This window comes from Xiphophorus maculatus, chromosome 16 (genome assembly GCF_002775205.1).
Source record: "Xiphophorus maculatus strain JP 163 A chromosome 16, X_maculatus-5.0-male, whole genome shotgun sequence".
Classification (NCBI taxonomy): domain Eukaryota; kingdom Metazoa; phylum Chordata; class Actinopteri; order Cyprinodontiformes; family Poeciliidae; genus Xiphophorus; species Xiphophorus maculatus.
Window position 1 is genome coordinate 2,264,712 of NC_036458.1, and position 18,293 is coordinate 2,283,004.

An 18,293-nucleotide genomic window follows, 5' to 3' on the forward strand; every position below is an offset into this window, starting at 1 on the left:
ATAAAAAATTGAATATATTTCACAGTCCGACTTCACATTTATTCCTCTTTATTTAACTTCACTAAATCAAACTTTCTTCTCTGTGTTCATAACAGACATTACCTGTGTTCCCGTTACAAATGTGTGCAAAACCCTGTCAATATTCCGCAAATGTGTAAAAAAAAAAAAAGAAAAGAAAGAAATTTCAACTGCAGTGTTTCCATTTAATAAGTAATACGATTAAAAACATGTGAATAAGTTTGTTTGTGTGATAGATGATTTAAAAACGCTCTACGCCATCATCCTCCTGCCACTGTCCGTCCTTTCAAACCCAGGACCTTCTTGGAAATACGATTCACCTTATTCTCCATCCTCCTCCTTATTTAGATGAACAAAAACAAGTGAACATTATTCAAGAAGCTCAACTGAAGTATGAAAATCATGTGAAAATGCACAAACCAAATCACAGTGTGATCTGATTCGCTCGGAGTTTAAAACTAGTTTTTAATTTGCCAAACTTTATCAGAAGTCACCACCTGGTGAAAACCAGCATGTTTGAGTTCAACAAGCAGCCAAAAAACCCAGAATGAAGGAAAATTATTTCAGCTGTTTGAGTTGCAGAGGTCATCTTAATTTATCTCTGAGTTTTTCTTTAATAAAAACAAAAATTACTGAAAAATTTGTCCTGACTAAACCATGATAAAAAATACATAATAAGTACAAATAATCTGATAATATGATTTTGTCACTTTTGAAAGAAAGTTATCACTTTTTTCAGTTGGTAAGAAACAATTATTCTGAAAAGGTTTAATTTACCTTAATGTATCTGAAAACCTTCTCAGCAGTTTATTAAACGTTGTAAATAAAACATGTTGAATTTTTCTGCTGACTTCTAAACAGAAAAGGACCCAAACAGAAAAATAACCCCTGGTCGTTTTTCTGTACAGCTATTCGTACCGGCAAAATCACTTTACAACTAAAAATATTTCAAACATTTCCATCCAGTTTGAATCAACCATCTTAACCTTACAGACTAAATGTCAAACAGAAGGTTAGATTTTTTGTTGACAAATTAAAACATAAAACATGTTTGATGTTTAGCTTCGACTTCAGGATGAGAAGCAGAAACATACTGTAAAAAGGTTATAAATGTTTAACAGTCTGAAACTTGTTTCTTTTTGACTTGAGAAACTTACTGCCATTTTTTATGTCTATTTTTATCTGCACTAAATCCACATCGCAAGCAGCGAACTAGTGGGTAAAAAAAAAAAGAATTAATACACAAATGGCTTGCCATACTGTCCCATATCTATAACCACTGGGCTTGCTATACATACCTTTACAAATTTGCTGAGTCACAAGAAATCAGGAACCAAAGCTTTAACAGTTAGCCTTTAGCGTGTTGCTATTACCTGATTTGATTGCATTGGTTTGGTGTGGAGTGCTTTAAATACTATCTAAATTTACTCATTTTCTATTATAGCACCTAACTGATTAATAAAAACAAGCGCCGGTTTTCCTCTGCAGGTGACTGACAGGTTCTTTGTGGCAGTTTGGTGTGAAAATACATAGCAGTACATCCCATAATAAGCTTAATTCCCAGTAGGTAAACCGAGGAACGAGGTTTTTTTCCCCCTTTTTTCTGATGGGGAAACACCACAGTCTCAGTCTTTGTTTACATAATTCAGAGCATCTAAATTTAGTCTGCAGCGCTGCTAAAAGTGGAAAATCTGGCACGTCTCAGAATATGTACACAAACTAAAATGAACTCTTCAGAACCCAGATGATCTCAGAAAACAGCAGCTTTCAGAAGAATTCATAACAATTGAAGTCCTTCAACTTCACCAATGCAACCAACAGTTTTCAGAAACCAAATAATTAATGAAGAAGTCCATTTATGTGTAACTTAATCCGAGCATACATCTCAACAGCAGCATTCCAGGATTAGAACATTTCAAAGAGTTCTGATAATTTCAACTTTTTCAATCTGACTTAATTCATTTATAGACATAGCAAAAATTATACCAGGCCAGCAGTGAAACATGGTGGTGGCAGCATCATGCATTTAATCAAACAGGGAAGCTGATCAGAGTTGATGGGAGACGGATGGAGCCAAACAAAACCTGTTAGAGTCTGCAGAACCCCTGAGACTACACAACCAGAGGCTGCAACTAACAATATTATTTTAGTAGCTGATTAATCTGACAGTCTATACATCAGATTAAAAAATGGCACTTTCTGCTGTTTTTTTTTGTTTACCCACTTAAGCCTTTTTACACATAGATAAAAGGATGCAAATTACAAATAATTAAAAAAAATAACTATGTATTGCCTAAAACTTAGTAGCAGCATTCCCTTAGTGAACACTTGATCATTTGTAGCAAATGATGCATCTCCAGCTAAAACAAAACTTTTAACATCAACATGTAGAAAGTTAAGCCCCTTCTGCCGACTGAGCAAAAATACAGTACAGTCCTGATCTGGTGATTGATTTTTAGATTGACTGATTAATAATTGGATACAAAATGTGACTGAAAATGCAAATTGTATATATTCTTTGTTCAGTTATAGCCTGATTACCGCTCTGAATATGTTGTTCTTTCAGCAATTGGCCTGTTTTTGAGTTTGTTTACTATAGTTAACAATTAGTCACGATAAATGTGATTCATCGTTTTAGTCCTGAACAGTAGTATTAACAGCCTCTTGATAACAGCAGATAAACGGTTTCTCCGTCTTTAGCACAGTTAGCAGTGAGTACACAGGAATGATTAACAGCGCTAAGACTCTCCTCCTGGCTCTGATTGGTTGTTTTTGGTCGGGAGCGGTGCATTTCTTCAGACAGCTCAGAGAGGACATTGGTCTTTCTAGAATTATCTGTCATATTGTGCTGCCACAGCATGGTTTTAACAAATATGTAAAAAACACATATTAAAAGTTACATAATGCAATTTTAATCCAAATGATCTGTAATAATTTGTGCGAAAGCTTGAGAATGTCGACAGACGCGCTTCTATCAAATCTGACAGAGTTTAGGTTCTTTTAGAAAGAAAAATGTGACAATTTCAGTTGTTATGTGTAGAAAAATTGGTAGAGATATGAAGTTTGACAAAGACTTAGAGGGGTAACTGCAGAAATAATCAATAATTTTAAATAATTTTAAAATGTATCTTTTTTCCATTATACGGTTACACAACACTTTTGGCTTATTTTGCTCTAATAAAATAGATGTAAGTTGATGAAACCAGATAAAACCTGGAATATGAGCTGAACCTTCTGATTTAAGTGAGCTTTGTTTGGTCCGCTGATCGTGTAACTGGGCCACGCGAACCGACGCGTAAATCCTCGCCTCCCTCTCCCAGGCCCTCAGCTGCTTTTCAAAATTTAAAATTAGCGGCTTTGAGAGAGGCTCTCAAGCTGAAACAGTAAATTAGGAGCTTTTTGTGCAGCCATTGAGGTTTGCTCCTCGTGGTAAGAGACGCTCCTTTGGAGGCAGGAGTGCCATGACACCCCGGCAGACACTTTATTGATCTTCTTTCTGTGTCGAGGGAAACTCATGGTTAGATTCGTTTCACTCATTCTTTCGTAATGCTGCCTTAAATATAGTTGCCATGGTTACCCACGATTTACACCACACACCGGTTGGCTTATCTCACACGGTCTCCCGCCAGCCAATCGGAGATGAATATTTCACTTGGCCGCGGCATGAAACACATAAATTACAGGCGAAACAAAAACCTGTGCCACACTGCAAAGCGGCAGCATATGTCGTCCTGCTAATGGTCTGTTCAGAGGACTTTGTCAAACCTGTCACACGACACACGCGCAGCTCATAGGCCGCCACCAGGATGAGCATCAGCAATAATTAGGCCTCAGCGTGAGACGCTCCTGGGGTAAACATGCAGCATGTCAGAGGTGTGTGGGAATGTGGTGGGCTTGTTTTAAATCTCTCCACAAAGTGACCCATTTAAATGCATAAATACCCTCCATACCCACACATAAGCACCCAGCGATTGGGCGGCGAGCCTCCGGAGCCCCGCCCCCTCCCTCAGCCTCAGCGCATCTTTCCCTGTGTTTTACACTCATAATAAAAAGCTCCATCCTGCTCCTACACACTCCGTCCTCCCCTCCACACGTTCCCCTAATGAGATAAATTAGCGCCTTGCAACAGATGCATGGAATATACACTAATGGCCACCATCTGTCACTCATCTCTGCGAAACAGAGTGAGAACGTGGCGCTAAATCCGATCATGAGCCCCTGGCAGGGCCCCACCGCGGTGAGGAGGAGGGAGGAAGACAAAGACGGAGAGATGAAGAGCGCGCTACAGAGCCAGGAGGGGGTGGAAGTGTGGAGGTTTGTGTGCAGACTGGACCGAGGTGCGGTGCAGTGAGTGGTGGAGAGGCGTTGGAGCTGCGCTACAGCAGGTTAGCCCTGCTGGTGATTCAGCAAGCTCAACGAGATCTTTAAAAGTCTTTAACTTCCCTAAAATTAGAAAGTGGTCATTTTGTTTTTCTTCTTTTTAGGGATGTTTTGAATCTACCTGCAGGACCAATGTGCTGCTATGAAGCTTTTCTCTTCACTCATTGGTGTATTTTTTAACTCAGTTTGGGTTACATTTAACAGCCTCGGTCTGGAAATTCTCATGATTTTCTTCCTTGGAAATGTGGGATGACAACAGAAAATGCGGCCATTCCTCAGAAGCTTTAAAATGAGATTTTTTTCTTCATTATTAAGGCAAAATGAGCATGGGACATAAAGCCTCTAAACGAATAAATGCAAGAATATTCATGAGGCAGCTAGGTGAGAGGTTTCTAAAGTTATTATTCCTTATGTACACATGGTGATATGAGAATAGTTGAGGAGTTTTTATGATAAATTTAGGATTTTTTAAATTAATGGATTTTGGCAGGTATTATGGATATTATGTTTAACAGTTTTTGGTTGAAAAAGCATTGGATCTATGGAAATAAAAGAATTTCATTTCACATTCAAACACAACCATACTTTGGTAATTTCTTGATTAATTTTAAATTTGTATAGTTTGGGTGAATAAAGTAAAAAATGATGGCTAACGTTTATACTTAAGGTAAATGAGACAAAGATAAATTATTTTTATTTTTAAGGCAAGGTAATCTAACAATAAATTCAAACTCTGATTGAATATTGCTGAAATGACAAGTATTATTGTTGAAAACCCTGTGAATATTAGAACATATCGATATTATTCAGGATATAGACAGTCTTTAATTTATGGCAAACCAATACTGTTCACACTTAGACTAGTACAGAGTTTATCTTGCCCAAAAGCACCTTTGTGTTGTGGCAGGGCAAAGCTGAAATCAGACCAGTCACCTTCCAATTACCAGATGACACTCTCCTGTCAGTAACTGCGTTTCCATTACAAATATGCACAAAGCTTTGACAATATTCCACTAAGGTGAAAAAAACCAACAACAAAAAAAACACAACTCATTAAAAACATCCCTGAACACCAACCACTTCCTGTTGTCGTCTTCTTCATGGTTTTTGCCAGTGGCAACATCCGGTTATTGATCATGTGACTCGTGTGATATGAAAAAAAATTTTTTTTTACTCCTAAAAATTACAAAATATCAGAAAAATCTATTGAGACGTTCCGAGAGATGGGCAGAGGACCCAAAAATTGTACTCAAGTAAGAGTAGCACTATTTCAACATATTTTTACTCAATTTAAATTAAAAAGTAGCCATCCAAGAAATTACTCAATTAAGACTAAATAAGCTAACCAAGTACTGAGTGAACTATCAAATCAAATTATCAATCACTTAATATTTAAAAATAAGCTCAAATGGCAGACCAAAATACTAAATTAAGTGTAAATTTTGGTATTTTAGGATGAAAATAATAATAATTCATATAAGTAACAACAACAAATAAAAAGAAATAGGCAAAAGAATTTTTTTTTTCCAATTCAATTTCTTTCAATATAAAACTTATAAAAGTTTAACAAAAGCTGCAGGTGTGTGTCTGTGTCTGGTGAATTTCTGGTTTGTTTTTCATTCAGTGGGTAGAAAACCCAGAAATTTTACTCAAGTAAGAGTAGAGATACTTCAAAATAAAATTACTCAAGTAAAAGTAAAAAGTACCGAGTAGTAAAAATACTTCTAAAAGTAATTTTTTTTCAAAAATGGTTATTCAAGTAAATGTAATAGCTAGTTACTGCCCAACTATCAAGGTTTTATCACCTCAAGGAAAATGGATCCAGTTCATATCTCGACTTGTATATTTAAATTAACTCAACCCAATCATCAGCTAAAACACAGAAGGACTAACTTTGCTAAAACATCGGTTGGAAGCTTTATGGAAATGCTACGGCTGAAAAACCCAGATGTCTATTTGAATAAAATATACAAAGATCTCCAAGTTTGTGCAAGAATTTTAATGCGTTACTCTGATTAGTGGGTCAGAACTGAGGTCAGATTCTGCAGGGGCGCGAATTTGTCCACAACACCGAGACAAAACCAGTTAGAAGGAGCATGACTGAGAGCAGAGACGGAGCATCAGGGTCAGTAACCCGGTCTGTTCTATCGATCCGTATGCATCTTTGTTGTTCAACTGGTTTCGTTTGAACAAACAGAGCATTCTTTGACATTGTGATTTAATTTCTGTTCATCCTGAAACTCTGTCTAAAGCCTCCCAATATTCCAACACCGTCTAAAAACGACGTTTTGAAATCCAAAGCCTAAATCCCCCCCTGAGGTGAACTTTGTAGCCTTTCTGTGAGATTTACAACAAATGTTCATCTGATTCCTGCCAGCGTAATTTAACATGCTTCACTTTTTTTGTTACTGTAATTGCTGGGTGTTACGCAAGTTGAAAGATTGACAGATTTTCTACATCGTGGCTAATAAAGTAACCCACATTGCCTTTAGTTATGGTAGAAAGACAGTACTGGAAGCTTTAAATAATGCAAATGACCATTTTGAGCATCTTGCTGGGAGCTGCATGGCTTTGCACTTCAGTTCAATGTCAGAATGAGCGGGGAGGAAACTGTGTGTGAGAGAAGGCTTAAGCACCTCTGCCAAGGGCTTAAGTAGCAGTCTGAATTGCACCATTTATGCATAAGGTAGCTAAAAAAAAAGCCTCAACGTCAACGCTCACTCTAGGATCCATCACAGATATTCTAATGGAGCTTCCCCTTGACGCCTGGTAATTCCCTCAGCAGTCTCTTACCATCAGAAGGGCGGGCTGCTGCAGAAGCACACAGACAGTATGACAACCAGCCCGGCTCTACCTGCGCCGAAAAGTTAGCTTTTCATATGTAATGTCACCGTGACACTTCCTCTGTGCAAATAGCCACAAATCCACTTATCCAGTGTAATCAGACGATGATATATTCCTGCCTCTGCCGTGGCTGCACAGTACATTAGCATGCGGCTTATGATGAAAGTGAAGGGAAACAATGAGGAAACAAAAAGGGAGATGAAATGGTGGAATGTGTGGAAGCAGGAGAAATGAATCACCCGGGGAGCAGCCCTGTGCAGCCGTCGGAAGAACAAACGTCCTAAAGCCGGCCACGATTAATCACTATTTGCACGGATTTGACCATAATTCCCTTTTTTTTTTTTTTTTACCGGCTTCAGCTCACAACAAGTGAAAATTAATGAGTTGACTCAAGAAATTAAAAAGTCAGACCTAATGGAGAAGTAAAGATTTTGCAGGAGAGGCGAAGAAGTCTCATTAGGACAGCGAGAACAGCGAGGCACGGAAACAGTAAAATATGGCAGGTTTTTGTTTTCGGTGGGTTTCGGACGGAGACGCACATGTCTCGTAAAATTCACAAACCGACGATCATGGCGCATCAACGCTTCAACTGAAGGTTTCACATAAAAAGTAACTGGCCTCATAAAGGCAGTGTCAAACACAGCCAACCTCTCATAAAGAGCGCTGATGAAATTCTCAGACAAAACTATAACTGGCATCCATGATGATGAAAAAAAAAAAAAACATAATGAAATGCGGGGCTCTACAGAGAGGAGCCGGCTGCTGTAGGAGCGTTTCTACAGTCGGATATGCAGACCCTGTGGCACATATTTCCCTGCTATTAGCAGCGACACAAATCCACTGCAGCCTTGAACATCAGAGAGATCCACAATCTGCAGCCGCGGATCTTCTCTTTAATTTCATACTACTTCAGATGGGTGTTTTTTGCACATTCTGAGGACTGGATTTTTAGGAAATGAATAGTGCTTGAAATAAGCAGGTTGCTGCTGCATTCAAACTGCAGGAGCATCAGGGAGGCGTCTGATGTGGAGGCTGATGTTTCAGGGTTTATTATCAGGTGATTTCTGATATTGTTTAATGATCTGAGAGAGAAACAAATACCTTCACGTCGTCTCGGTGAAAACAGCAGCAAAAAATCTTGAGCTAGTCTCTCGTGTAAGTCACTAAATTTTTTTGAAAATGTTAATATTTTAGGGAGCAGCCATGTTTAATCCAACTCCAGTCCAGTTGTCTAGAAGGTCTGGTCCGGTTGTGGAGGTGTGAATATGCAACCAATCTCTGATGCGGACCAAAAAAACAAACTCTGGTCCGCCTACAAACCTCGGTCTCAGTTCGGCTGAACTGAACTCTGGAGCGGTTTGAACGTATATGTGAACGCCAAGCAGAATGGAGACCGTTCCAAAACTAGGAAGTGGACTACAGCGCAGGGCATTCTGGGTAAATACAACCAAAACAAATGCACTAGTCGTATACCACACGTATACTGTCGCACCTGAATTTGTGCAACAGTATAATTGTTGAACTGCAGCACTCATGGTGGAAAAATTTAATTTTCTACTTTCAGACAGGTATGATGCACAACCATGGCAACAAGGTGTTTTTTTGTACAACTGCGAGGAGAATCAAATATTCTATAAAATGTTCTATAAAAAGTTCAAATATTAACTGAACTACGACCCAAAATACTAGAGGAGTTGAGACGGAGAGAGAGAAGCAGAAAGTAGAAAGCAGCTTTTCCATCCATCATAACAGGAAAGTATCTTATCCCCTACTCCAACATCTTTCATCTCTCTAGCCACACAGGGATTTAAACAGAAACAGCAAAAGCAAATGAGGTGGATTAGCAGAGAAACTGTTTAGTATCATCTCTGTCCCTGATAACGAGTTGTTAGCATGTCATCCAGGAGCAGGATCTTCAGTCAGAGGCCTCTTTAAATGCTTTGTGAGAGACTGCTACTGGAGATCATTCACAATCGACAAATCTCTGAAGACAATCTGAGTAATGACAACCATTACTCTAGGATAAGTAAAGTACTTTTGAATTGATTTGAAAACTTCTGGCTCACACGTTTCTGGTGTTGAACTCGACTTGAACCCTCCAGTCAACAGCAAATATCTCTGTTTCCATCACAGCTGCAGATAAACGAAGGCATGAGGATGAATTATGTGAAGGTGTTCCACGTCTGAATGAAAGGATTCTGTGATGGATTAATCAAATGAATTAAACCACTCTGGGCAGAATTGACTTCAGATCCCATTTGCAGAACATATTGTGACTTTCTGCAGAGTCTCAGCATTAATTAGGGTCAATGTTATGAAACGGCTTCATGCGCATTCACTGAGCCCGCTCTGAGTGGGTTTGCAGTGTGAGGATTGTTTCAGCAGGAATATATGTTTAAATTTAGCAATACATAAATCTGCAGAGCTAGTAAAGTCTTCCTCACCATTGAGGCGTTAGCTCGCAGCTGAAGGTGGGTGAACAATCTGTTACTGTGTATTAATGAAGTAAACTGACCCTGAAGAGAAGCGTGGAGCTATTTTATTAAACAGACTCTCCTGAGCCTAATAAAGCATCGGCCTGTCGTCTTCCCACCCTGATTAGAAGGTTTGGTACACAGCCACGTCCTTTCAGCGCGCCGTTTCATTTGCGACTAGCCGCTGATTAGTTGGATGTAATTGGATTTCGTTTTTTGTTCGCTTCTCTTCTCTCCTTTTGTTTCGGCCTCTTTAAAGTCAGCTGAGAGCGGCGTGTGATAAACGGCCGTGAAGATAAAGGACCTTGAACTTTAACTTGAACTTTGTCCGCCGCTCCGTCTCTTCCAGTGCCGCCTTCGCTCCGTGTTTCGCTCCATCTTGCTCACCCCTCATTTGAACCGCGGAGCTCCAACAATCCATTACGCTTGGTGAGGATGTTGGAGGAGATTCATGCAAATAAGTGTGAAATTACACTATAATCAGTGATGTAAATCGCAGCGGCGGCTCTCAATCTGGGCAGCATTGTCTCAGAAAACAGTGGGTGGGGGCGACAGGTGAGAGGGCACGCGGTGGGAGGGGGGGTCATAAATAAAGTGTTAGACGAGGGGGAGAAGAAAACTTAAAAAAGCTTTGATTCCTTATTCAGAGCTGAACTCATTTTAATGTTGAAATCAAATTTAAAAATTTATGCAACGATCAAAATTGTTCGGCAGCATCGAGTCTTCTGGCGCTTTTTCTTTGATGGAGAGAAAGAAAGAGAGAGAGAGGGAGGGAGGAACAAGTAGGTCTGCGCTTTGTTCGCATCGCAGCAGCGCAACACGCAGCAGAAAATTACTGCACACGCTTTCAAGAAAGGAAGAAGAGAGCTGAGGAAAATTAGGCCGTAATAAAAATTAGAGGAGCTGCGTTATGTTTTGGGGAAATATTTCAGAAACCAATCCAATCTCTCTGAATCTTAGAGACAAAAACAGAGCGATGATTATTAATTCCAGCTCTTAAGCAGAGCCATAAAACCCCAGAGTGTAAAACATGGCAGTGACATCTGTTTGGATTCAGCCGTAAATAAAGAAACGGCAGCGAGTTTCTCATCAGTGCTGTAAATGTTCTGCAGCCGAGAAGGACTGTCGGCGTTATGAACTTATGCTTTTTAGAAAGCTGGAGCTGAGAAATGCTAATTTCATTATTTCATCTGTTTACTGAATCTAGAAGTCTGAAGGAACAGCAGAAAAATATGAAAAGGATTATCCTGCAGAGAAACGTTCATGACTTTTCATCTGTGAAACGTTAGCTTGGAGTTCGGTTGATGAAGAGGCTCTACCTGCTGCTCCCCAAGATTAAAAAATCCTTTTCTGCAAAACAGATGGAAATTATTTCTTGCTAAGTGGAAGAAAAATAAGTTTAATGTTTTGATCCTTCAGTTGTAAAGGAATTAAGTCTCACAATAACCCTCCATCTAAATATGAACAAAAGCTGCCATGAAACTTCCTTTGTTTTCCTCACAAACATTAGATTACTGTAAATACTTTAACCCACATTTAGAGTCAAACAATATTACAATATGCAGCAATATATACATAAGCAGATATTTGCAGGAAAAATTCTCCTTGAAAATTCTCTGAAAAATGGAAACAGAGTGATGGTGAATAAAAGCCTCTGGTGGATTAATGAGGAACTACAAAAACTCAGATATATTTCTCTGAACGTCAAGAACCATAAATGAACAAAAACTGACAGTAATGATCGAGAACCAAACTTAATCTTACAGCTTTAGCAGGAATAATATCTTAGTTATTTAAGATGTAAAATATGTGAACATGTTGCATATATTTTCTGTACAGTTTTTATTTCCTAATTGAAATGGCTGTGTAACCTCAGAATCAGTATCTACAGCAGGGGTGTCCAAAGTGTGGGTCAGGGGCCATTTCTGGCCCACAAAAATATTTTGTGTGGCCGCCCACGACAGCAAATCAAGAACGATGAAGGTTTTTATTTTTAATTATGGCAAAATTATTACCAACAAATGAAAATCTTGTGATGATAAAAGTAAAGGACAACAAAGTATTTGTCTTTTAATAACTTTTTGCGTTTTGTTTAATTTAAAGCAAATCAAACCACTTCTATCCAGAGACTTTAACTCAAAGGAAGACTTTGATCCTTCATTTAGTAAAGTTAGCTAAAAACATTGAGTGTTTTCAGAGAAAGTGCAACCTAATCCTGACCCCTAAGCCCCCACGTCCTGCATGTTTTAGACGTCTCCTTTAAGCCACACACACACACACACACGCGCACACACACACACACACACCTGGGTAACTGGGTGATTAACTGGTTTCTGCAGCAGTAAGTGGCATGCCGAGGAGGTCATGCAAACATCTGACTCAGGTGAGCAGAGATACATGTAAAACATGGAGGACAAAGCAAAGCCCTGTTTAAGTTTCCAATCTTTAATAATTTACACACATCCTTCTACAACAGAAGTTTTACAATTTTATTTATTAAATGATATTAAATGTTTAGTTTATTATTGAGCTGATTAAAAAAACACTGAATATAGTTTTGTTTTTTTTAGCAATTTTCACCCATGTGACAAAGTTTGGACAGCCGAGCTCTGCACCCATCAAACCACTGAGCAACTGACTGAAGCTGGCGAAGGTTTCTGAGACGTAATAATCTAAGATATGGATGTCAAACTCATTTTTATTTTGGGCCGTGTTAAGATCACCAATGTTATAGCCGAACGTTTATTATTAAACGGTTAAAATACTAATCAACATCTGTCTGCATTCAATGACAAAAACTGATTCTTCTTGAATTCAAATTATGTTGAACATTTTTACAAACTAATTTAATCTGGGGGAATACAAATGAAAACATTTAATTTGAATAATAAAATATTATTTAAGTAAACAGCTGTTATCTTTAGAGTTCTATTTATTTATCCAAGTAGAGTCTAGAGGGCCACATAAAATGCTGTGGCGGCCCAGATTTGGCCCCTGGGCCTCAAGTTTGACACACGTTATCTAAGCACTTTCCTTCCTTTAAATTAAAGATATTGGTTAGTTTAATTATTTTAATTTGTTTGCTTTATACTCCAATTTAAACATATTTTATATAATTTGATGCATTTATGTAACTTTAACTCCATTGAAGAAACCTATAGGGGAACAATAATGATGCAAAAACTTATAAATTATTTTGTCTTCATGTTTATTTTTATCAATATAATGGCAAACAAGAGCAATAAAATAATGACTTGTTTATGAATGTTAGGATTAGCAATGCCATTGACAGTTTAGCGTAACTAAAAATCTTTTTTACTATGCAGATTTGTTGCACTGTTTGTTTATTATATTTCCGTTTTCCTAGCGTCTCTCTGAGCTCAGACAGAGGAGTCGTATATCTTGAGCCGTGAGAAGAACAGGGAGTTCTGCAGCAGATGGTGCGGCTGATCTCAACACCACCCAGTCCGTCTGGGATTACACCAAGAGACACAAGCAACTGCAGCAGTTCAAACACTCTTCTGCGAGGTTATTGATATGCTCACTTTCTGCTTAATGCCAATAAACTGGGTAGAAATCCTTCATACAGCGTCTGAAATCACCTCCACTCCGTCAGAGATTCACTTCCAGGTTCTTCTTCACACTCTCACCAGCTGAGAACCAAAACATACCACCAAATGAACCCATGTGTGTGTGTGTGTGTGTGTGTGTGCGTGTGTGTGTGTGTGCGTGTGTGTGTGTGTGTGTGTGTGGGAGTGCTTGTATGTACAGTACATGCGCGAGTGTGTCAGCATATGCATGTCGACAAGCTGAGCAGGCGCGAGGAAGCAAAGCACGACAGGAGCAGCGAGACCAGGGATCAGGATTTTGGCTCAAATACAATCTGTGGAGGAGTCACTCAATGAGCTGACAGCCGTCAGCGAATCCTGGTGGGGAGAGGCTGAGCCACTGTGGTCAAACACACACACACACACACACACACGCACACACACACACACACACACACACACACGCACACACACACGCACACACACGCAAACAAACACAAGCAGACTCCATAAGCACCAGGAAGCTCAAACAGACAGATGGGCTAATTCGTGACTGACTGTGTGTTATGAAACATTATCTCTGTGTCAGTGAAATCAAAATAACATTTTGGGTGTAAACGGCGAGCTTGTAGCTGCCAGCAGAGCAGCACATGGCGGTGATGGATGCATATGGACCATGATGCATGGCCTCAGAGAGAAAATACTAATAAAAACACTGTTTATGGTGTCGCATGAGGTGAAACGCATGCAGCCGGATACATCCGCCAACTGTATCCCACCTGCCAAATTAAGCTATCGAATCAATTTCAAGGGTCTGGAGGAAAATGAAGGCTATTATAGGCATTGGATTTTACTTGCTGTCTATTCAAAATTAAAGGCTATTGACAGATGGTTTTGTTTTGTTCTCTCTAAAGCACTCCACCAGTGAGAGTGCGGATAGGTGGCTGCGGCTGCATTTTAATGGCCTGCCCCTTTAATGGCTGGCTACAGAGCCACTTTATAATCCCCTTCGCTGGGGATTTGTGTATGCAGGGAGTGTATTGTAGCTAACTGAACCTGGCTCACTGCTCTCCATGGATGTTTTGTTGTCAAATAATGGGAGAGTGATGGGGTCCTACCCTGCTGTGAGCCACCGCGAAGATTAGACAGATCTCCACGCTGGACGATTGGTGAAATTTATCACTGTCACTGGCTGCCAATCCAGCCCCCCAACCCACGCCGGCTGTGATGGTTTCTCATTTGGAACCTGCAAACCAGTTGTCATGTGTATTTTCCACTTGGATAGTGATAGCTTTAAACAGTGCCTCAAAAAAAAGAAGAAGAAAAAAGCAGGAAATTCTTTGACGTTTTAGGTCAGGAGTGTCAAACTCATTTTTATTTTGAGTCGTTTCAAGATTGTGAATGTTTTCAAGGGATGGTTGTTCCTACATGTATTGATAAAACCAATGAAAAAACTTAACATAATTAAATAGCTGTCTACATTTGATAAGTAATTTTTGGAATTAGAGTATCACTTCCAGGATTGTGTGATTATTTCTGTTATTTTTCACTATCATACAAAAAAAATCACTAATTTTAGAAATATTTGCAAGTAATTCTTAAATGTTTGTATATTTGTATTGTTATGCATGATGATAAATATGGCTTTTTGCTACTTGCTGTATTGATCATAACTTAACATTAACCAACACAGAGGAAAAGGTGTAAAATTAAAGAAACACTGCCACCTGCAGGTGGGAGGTGGTAGCAGTCACTTAAACCAAATGTGTTTGACCATTTTTGGAGAAAATGTGCAATAAACTCATAATTTTGCATTCTTACAAAAAAAATGGGGTGTCTGTTGATTTTATGTTAATTTCTTATAAAAAAAAAACTGGAGGGACTGATGGATGTAATTTGGTGTCTGGAGTCTAGATGGCCACATAAAAAGCTGTGGTGACGCAAAAATGATCCAGGTTGTGACATCACACAACAACAGAAAAAAGATGCGGTGTGACGGATAAACGTGAAGTGAACACATTATTATTATTCCCAGAACGTGTTTACAATAAAACCTTCACATGCTTAAGAAACCAAGCGGCGTCCTGCAGCAGAAAAAAAGTGGGTTGATTTGTGCAGCTGTGTGTTATTATGCATAGGCGTGTGCGTGAAAGTGTGCGTGTGTGTGTGTGTGTGTGTGTGTGTGCGTGTGTGTGTGTGTGTGTGTAGGGGAAGCATCAAGGAAGGAGGAGGATTTTTCCATCCCTCAGTTAAGAAGCTACATTTGGCAGCCGGCAGATTTTGATCCCTTTCGCAGCGCCGGTGGAATTAGCATGCAGGGGGGGAGCGCTGAAAGGTTCTCCGGCCCTTAACTCAATCTCTCCCTTCCCACCTCCTCCTCCTCCTCCGCAGGTAAGAGTAATGGATTGTGGATGGCTCCGGCTTCACTCCTGTCATGTCACGCCTGCTAGCAGAGCCAGCTAGCCAGGCAGGAGGTGGAGGGGGGAGTAAGAACTGCAGGTCGGGTTATTTAGCCTCCATTCCTCCACAGTCACACTCGCTAACTCTGAGGCCGGCTGTCCGAGCACACAGGGCCTCGAGCGGGGCAGCGGCCCCCTCCCACCCACCATCCACGTCCACTAACAGACAGCCAGCGCAGGCCGGCATGCCTGAAGGCCGCTGGATTATGATAAGAATAAAAAACTCATTACTGCCGCTCTGAACGGGGGAGAGAGGGAGCAAATAAAGACATGAGAATTATCATAAACAATGAGAGCAGAAAGAAGCAAAGCTTACGCTGCCATATTAGCTGCAAGGAACTGATTTCCATTTTTTATATCTGTGATTTCTACTGTAGAAATGACAAGATATCAAAGGCTTTATCAAACAGTCAAAGAAAAAACGACAAAGAAATGTGTCTGGTTTTTCTTTTCCGGATTGTCAGGTTTCTAAATCTAACATCAAAATGCACAAAAAATCACAACTATCTTAATCAAATTTCATTTGAACAATGGGAAAGCTTCATGCTGAATATGAGAAACTAATCATCTAAATTAAACAGTTTTTGCCCTTGAACAAACTTTGGCAAAAATAACACACAACATCCAAATTAAAGCAAAGAATATACCGACAAATTAAACCAGTTATGAATAATAAATTAGACTTTTTAAATCATGAATAACCTATTTTGACCAGCAAATTTATAGACACTACTAAAAGATTCAGTCCATTGATTGGATTTCTGGCAATATATATTAAAAAATATGCTACTTTCTGTATTTATATTAATTTAGTATCAATCAATTTAAATTTCAGGTGGTTGAAAAGATTCATCGTATTTGCAGAATGATACAAACTTTCAGAGCAGTAAATCTCGTACATCGTAGCTTGGATTAGAAGTTTGGTCTTTGTGTATGCTGATCATTTTTTCCATAACTTGCTACTTTTGGTTTATTTTCTGACTTATTCTGGGTAGATAAACATCTGATTTAACCCTAACCCTTAAAAATAATTAAAATTTAAACTTAAGTGCCAAAAAATCTGAACTAAACGGTTGTGTGTGAGGAATTCATAGTAAGTGTGCATCTTTCCATAGGTGTGCCGGTCATCTGAACATGAGATGGAGAACTGATAGTGTTTTTCAGCCAAAATTGGTCCAAAATGTAGGAGGAATGCCCCTTTACTCCCAACACAGTGAGCAGAAAACAATGTGCCACTCTGCTATTCTCCACTTTCTGCATCAAAACAAGATGCAAGTGGAAATCTGCACCACTTAGAAACCATCCTTATGGATTTGCATTTCATACAAACACCACATCTGTGCACACAGATGGAAAATCTGCATGTTTTGCTAAACAATCCAGTCAATATTGTTTATTTATATAATGACATTGATGTACTGCAACATGAAATTAAGCTAAGGGAATAGCAGCGAATAAAAGCAATGACTGAAATGAATAAAAGCAGGGTGCCATGACGAATATTGCTGTAAGCCAGTTGGTGCTGGATCTTTCTAATGGCGTCCTGAAGGTTTCGGATGTCTGTGCTGTTCTTATATAAACGACTTTTCCCATAAGGAAACAGGAAGAGTGCCAGTGTTTGCAGGATTTCACGGCTGCTGCGTAGACGCTGCAGTTTTTCCAAACGGCCACTTGGGGCTGGCTCAGAAAGTCATTCAATCCCCCACAGACCGCCATGCTTGAAACGGCAATAAAAAAACTATTTATGAAACAAACATCTTGTCCTGCTTTGTTGCTTTCATTCTTAAATGAAATGTACAGAGTCACAGTTTTTATATAAATGAGGCATTTAAAGTGTCTATAAGTTAGAGTTTGGCCAGTGAGGCGACCAGATTACAGCTGGATGGTGACATGGCAATGTCTGACTCTGTCTTAATATTTACATTTTAGGAGGTTTATTCAGTTTGCTTTCTTTTTCACCAGTGACATTAAACTAAAAGTTCAGCTGGTAAAGTTGGAATATTTAACACAGGTCATTCTGACTCCAGAACATCAAATTTACTTCCCTGGAACTTGCATTGCACTTCCAAGATTTCACAGGAGACATTCTGGGAATAAAATTTGTTATAAGTTGATTTTTAAGATGTTAAGCTGCAGAATAAACCAAGCTACAAGTCAAAAGCAACCTTAAGATGTAGGGTAATGTTAAAGTTCCCAAAAATACCTGGATATAATATATGATCCATTCATGCACCAGAAAGTACAACAAGTTCTCCAGAAGTATTTTCTAAAATCCAAAATTCACAAAGTAACCTTTAAGTTTCAAAATGAATGTACAATCAAAAAGAACTAAAACATGAATAAGGTTTTGCAGATGTCAGAGTTTCACAAAAATATCAATTAATGCAGCAGCTTTGCACCAACATCCTGGAGGGAGCAAACGCTGCAGCATCTTTTCTCACATTTGAGAGACTTGAGCTGCATAAAAACTGGTCTCCACTTTATACCTTGCACATGTACAGAGCTAAATAACTTCTATTTTACTGTCATTCCTGCACTTTATATTTTATATTTAGATTTATATTCCGGAG

At 39.1% G+C, this 18,293-nt stretch overlaps 1 protein-coding gene across 9 annotated transcripts in view; it reads right to left on the reverse strand.

The window, feature by feature from the left end:
• LOC102237105 (RNA binding fox-1 homolog 3) overlaps nt 1-18,293 on the reverse strand; it is a 538,118-nt gene that overhangs the window by 296,416 nt on the left and 223,409 nt on the right. The window contains exon 1 of one of the 9 annotated variants that reach the window (XM_023348369.1): nt 14,383-14,467. The exons of the other annotated variants lie outside the window; for them this stretch is intronic. The gene's annotated coding sequence lies outside the window, so the exon portion shown is untranslated. Of the gene's footprint in view, nt 1-14,382; nt 14,468-18,293 lie in introns of those variants that run through there. 9 annotated transcript variants of the gene reach the window in all.